Genomic DNA, 6,000 nt, shown 5'->3' with positions numbered 1-6,000 from the left:
CAGTGTCGTGAGCTTGTTTCCAAACACAAATTCTCTCAGCTCGGCTTCCTCCTTGGTCTGCTATTCTGATTTCCAACCTTCCTGATGGGCCCTGCTTACTGCTCCTTCTGCCTTAGTGGAACACAGGCTTTCACAGCTGAGCTTTCCAGCAGCCCCAGCAGCCCCTTTTGTTGTGTGTGGGTTCAGCCTTGTTTAAAGCCTCTGTCTTCTGTGTATTTGTTTCTTCCGCTAACTCAGTAATCAGCTTATTCATCTTCCCAGTCATTGTTAGAACAACTCACATTGTCTTCCGTGTTTAGTAGGTGCTATTCATATTCAGTGAATTGAATTAAATCATTTCATCAATTTTTACATTTTGGATTGAAATGTTATATGACATTTCAAAGAATCTTATTGTAAGTTATTTTAAAGTACCTTAAAATGAAAATGCTATTGAAAAATCCTATTTGGGGGTGCCTGGATAGTTCAGTAGGTTAAGGGCGTGTCTTTGGCTCAGGTCATGATCTCAGGGTCCTGGGATCAAGTCCCACATTGGCTCCCTTTTAAGCTGGGAGTCTGCTTCTCTCTCTCTCCCTCTGCCCCTCCCCCTCTTCGTGCTCTCTCCTTCTTTCCCAGAAGTAAGTAAAATCTTAAAAAAAAACACCTATTTAAATTAAATGAAAAGACTGAAAAAAAGTCAAATCCAAATTTTGATTGAAGACTTACTATGTCCTTCAATTTTTAAAGTTATGTCTCCGTATTTTACATATCCTGATTTCACTGCATTTTCAAGTCTATAAGGATGTGTATGCTTAGTAAGTTTTCAGCATATGAAGATCATGTAATTCAGAAATTCTTCAGAGTAAGTGACTTGGGCGAATTTTAAATCCCCCCTCTCTTTTCTTTACTATACTTGGAGGTTCAGGAAGTAATTTTTTTAAATAAATAAATTTTGCCTTTTATTTCATTTTTTTAAATCTTCACATTCTCTTTCTGTTTATCGAGGTATAATTTATTATTAGTAAAATCCACTTTTTTAGATGCACACTTTAATGAATATTGACAAATTTATACAGTCGTGTAACTGCCACCACCAATCAAGACAAAATACTCTCATCAGCTAAAAAAGCTCCCTTATGCCCCATTTTTTGTCCATGTCTTTCCCTTACCACCAGCCACTGGCAGCCCTGATGTTAAAAAATGAATGCTTTTTTGTTCCATAAGTACATCTGGGAAAAATTTCACTTAAGATTTAAGTATCCCTGGTAAATCAGGTATTGAGTAGACATAATTTCAATACCCTTAAAATGTACTTGGTAGCCTTATGCTGTGAGAAAGATACTTTGGAAAATGTATTTTTTTTTTTAATTTTATTTATTTGTGAGAGAGAGAGAGTGAGCGCAGGCATGAACAGGGGGAAGGGGCAGAGGGAGCAGACTCTCCGCTGAGCAGGGATTCCCAGTGTGGGACTCAATGCCAGGACCCTGGGATCATGACCTGAGCCCAAGGGAGACTCTTAACTGAGCCACTCAGTTGCCCCTGGGAAACAGATTTTAAATCAGTGAGATACAGTTGCCTCTAATTATGTCATATAACATGGAGTCTGTGGATGAGAAAGTGACTGTTTTATGGCATCAAGCTTTGGGACTCACAGAATAGGGAAGGAAATATCTTGTTAACACCTGGAGGTTTTTCTTTCCTTTTCCTTCTTTTGCTCAGAGCTGGGGGGCAATCAGTTGGTTTAAGATACTTTTTTTAAAAATCTAAATAAATTTTTTACTTGGTTTAAAGTGATATAGTGGTCATTAAGAAATTAATGTGCCTTACGAGTGAAAATCAAAGGACATGCCAAATTATACCAAATATTGAAGGAAAGAGCCATCTCCATTGAACTTATATTAAAATTCAACTAAGGGCATTCTTTATTCTTTCAATGATGGGTATGTGACAAAAGGGATGTCAACTGGAGTGTTTGGAGGATAAAATTAAATTGCAGAAGGAAGACTCAGTTTGGGATGGCATGCTTCCTCCATGCTCCCATTTTTGGAAACTGTCGGACATAGGCTATACGGAAAAGAAGAGAGAACTATGTTTACAGCACAAGGTCTGTCTTATTCTGGCTAAGGTTAATGGGACTGGGGGCAGACATAAGCCAGTTTTATCACTGACAAATCCATTCTGTGTTATCAAAATTATAACTAGGAGACATAAAGATTGCCATCAGACAATGGTAAGAACTAGTGAGTCAAAGCTCACATCATACTTGATTCAACTATAGTTGAATCATACTTCAACTGTAGTAGATACTTTGCATATGCTCCTTTTTAATTGTGGTTTCCTTTTTTGATTTATGTAATACCTTACAATTTTCAGAAGTTTTCCCTACCTTGTTCTTGTTTCTGTCCTTCATACCTACCTGACAGGGCTCAGGCACCACTCTTTGCTGTATATCTCACTTCCTGTACCTATATTTTGTCCTCTTTTCTTTCTCATTGTCTCGACTTAGACAATCTTTTTATTCCAATTTCTGTATAAATAAGTCTACATCTCTTGTCGACTCTTTAAATAACTCCAGATTGGGGGCACCTGGGTGGCTCAGTTGGTTGGGAGACTGCCTTCGGCTCAGGTCATGTTTCTGGAGTCCTGGGATTGAGTCCCACATCAGGCTCCCTGCCTGGCAGGGAGTCTGCTTCTCCCACTGACCTCTCTCTTCTCATGCTCTCTCTCTCATTTTCTCTCTCTCTCAAATAAATAAATAAAATCTTAAAAAAATAAATAACTCTAGATCTTCAGTTTTCTAGCTTCTTGATATCTATATGTAGATTTTCCACAAGTATTTCAAACTCAGTGTGCTCCTAAAACTTCCTCTGCCACACCTGTCAGCTACTTAGTACACAGATGTTTCACTGAATGGAACTGTCATCATTCATGGTGAGAAGGAAAACAGAACGTAGGTTTTGAATTGGGCCCTCTTGTACAAACACAGTTGGGAGAAATTAAAAAGGAAAAGATCTTCCACATGTAGAGGACAACACGAAGTACAAAACCAGGTTTAAACATTTCTATTCCTTGGAGATGAGACTAGCCTGTCCAGAATAGAAAGAGATTGGTAGGAAATAAACTGGGGGAGTTAGGGTGGGACAAAACCGTGGCAGAATTAAAAAACAGAGAAATTCAAAGTTGATTTTCTTTTTTAACTTGAGGGCCACTAATTACTTTGGCATAGAGGACATAATATGTGTTTGCTGGGTCTTATCTGACCTTTGTTTTTTGCTCCAGTTTTTCGAAGAGATTTCAGAATTTCATTCTGGATACCTACTGACCTCTCCTCAATAGAGTCTGTATGTTTCAACAGAAGATAACTTCATCCTTAGCTTCAAGGGTGAGCATGTGGCCTACATATTTCCCCTCAGGATGAAATCTCAGGAATGTTGTTCAGAAACATTCTCTTGCAATGAGGAGACTGACATCATCATTTGCTTCAGCCATGACATAACTATGCAGGAAGCCAGCTGGGAAACAAAGCTCAGGCAGCCTAGGACAAGCTAAATGGCTCAGCTAGAGAAAATTTCTCAAATGTTAAGGCATCAAGAAAACTGAAAGAAAAATTTTGGAAAATGTGAATGTAAAATTTCTGTGGGTCCTGTTTTACCTATAAATCACTTCATTTTTTAATTAGCATATAATGTATTGTTTGTTTCAGCGGTACAGTTCTGTGATTCATCAGTCTTATACAATTCATAGTGCACAACATAGCACATAACATCCCCAATGTCCATCACTCAGCCACCCCACCCTTTTCACTCCCCTCGCCTCCAGCCAACCCTCAGTTTGTTTCCTGAGATTAAGAGTCTGTTATGGTTTGTCTCCCTCTCTGGTTTCATTTTTCCCTCCCTTCCCCCATGATCCACTGCCTTGTTTCTCAAGTTCCACATATCAGTGAAATCATATGATAATTGTCTTTCTTAGATTGACTTATTTTGCTCAGCCTAATCCCCTCTAGTTCCATCCACGTTGTTGCAAATGGCAAGATTTCGTTTTTAAAGGCTGCATAGTAGTGCACTATATGTGTGTGTGTGTGTGTGTGTGTGTGTGCACAGAGAGATACCACATCTTCTTTATCCATTCATCTGTTGATGGACATTTAGGCTCTTTCCATAGTTTGGCTATTGTGGCCATTGCTGCTTTAAACATTGGGGTGCACATGTCCTTTCGGATCACTACATTTGGGTTGTAGGGCAGCTCTATTTCAACTTTTTGAGGAACCTCCATACTGTTTTCCAGAGTGGCTGCACCAGCTTGCATTCCCACCAACAGTGTAGGAGGGTTCCCCTTTCTCTGCATCCTTGCTAACATCTGTCATTTCCTGACTTGTTACTTTTAGCAATTCTGACTGGTGTGAGGTGGTATCTCACCGGGGTTTTGATTTGTATTTCCCTGGTGCCAAGTGATGTTGAGCAATTTTTCCTGTGTCTGTTGGCCATCTGGATGTCTTTGCAGAAATATCTGTTCAAGTCTTCTGCCCATTTCTTGATAGGATTATTTGTTCCTTGGGTGTTGAGTTTGATAAGTTCTTTCTAGATTTTGGATATTAGCCCTTTATCTGATATGTCCTTTACAATTATCTTCTCCCATTCTGTCAGTTGTCTTTTGGTTTTGTTGACTGTTTCCCTTGCTGTAAATCCCCTAATTTTGGAGAAACACAAGGATATATACGTATTATGTTAATATTTGGGGGAAACACGCAAGTACTAGGTATGATTTGATGTGTTCAGAAAACTTATGTATTGACTTACCAATGAATTCAATTTCTTTCAATGTTTTTATAACTATAAGTACTAATGGAAGAAAAAGGAGAGAAGTTTAATTTCATTTGTATTTTCACACCTTTGGCAGTGAATTTTTTAAAAACTTTACTTTGGGAGGGGAGGGTCAGTTTTAGGTTCACAACAAAATTGAGAAGTGCAAGAATTTCCTATGTACTCCTATGCTCCCACTCATGGATGGCCTCCCCCATTATCAACATCACTTAGCAGAATAGTACATTTGTTACCTCAAATGAACCTAGATAACACATCATAATAATCCAGAGTCAATAGTTTACTTTAGAGCTCATGCTTAATGTTGCATATTCTACAGGTTTAGGCAAATATATTATGACATATCTCCATCACTACAATATTACACAAAGTAATTTCACTACCCTAAAAATTCCCTCTGCTCTACCTAGCCGTCCCTACACACCAACCACACCCCTAGTAACCACTAGTCTTTTTACTGTCTCCACAGTTTTGCCTTTCCCAGAATGACATATAGTTGGAATTACACTGTATATAACTTTTTCAAATTGGGTTCTTTCACTGAGAAATATGCATTCAACTTTCCTCCTTGTTTTCCAAGTTTTAATAGCTCTTTTTTTGTTTTTTAAACATGGAATAATACTCCATCATCCAGATGTACCACAATTTATTTATCTATTTACCTGCTGAAGGATATCTTGGCTGCTTCCAAGTTTTGGCAATTATGAATAAAGTTACCATAACATCCATGAGTGGATGTTCATGTGGACATAGTTTTTCAACTATTTGGGTAAATATCAAGAAATGCCATTGCCTGTTCTGTGGTAAGAGTATGTCTAGTTTTATAAGAAACCACCGAATTGGGGGTGCTTGGGTGGCTCAGTGGCCTCTGCCTTCGGCTCTGGTCATGATCTCAGGGCCCTGGAATCGTGTTCTGCATCAGGCTCTCTGCTCAGCAGGAAGCCTACTTTCCCCTCTCTCTCTCTCCTGACTCTCTGCCTACTTGTGATCTCTCTCTCTGTCCAAAAAAAAAAAAAAAAAAAAAAAAAATCTTAAAAAAAAAAAAAAAGAAACCACCAAATTGTCTTCCACAATAGCAGTACTATTTTTGCATTCCCACCAGCAACATGTGAGAATTCCTGTTGCTACACATCCTTATCAACATTTGGTTGGTATTGTCAGCATTTCAGATTTTGGCTATTCTAATAAGTGTGCAGTGGCA

The sequence above is a fragment of the Lontra canadensis genome, unplaced genomic scaffold, assembly GCF_010015895.1.
Source record: "Lontra canadensis isolate GAN:19392208 unplaced genomic scaffold, GSC_riverotter_1.0 scaffold85, whole genome shotgun sequence".
Lineage (NCBI taxonomy): Eukaryota > Metazoa > Chordata > Mammalia > Carnivora > Mustelidae > Lontra > Lontra canadensis.
Note: the sequence above shows the minus strand (reverse complement) of the source record.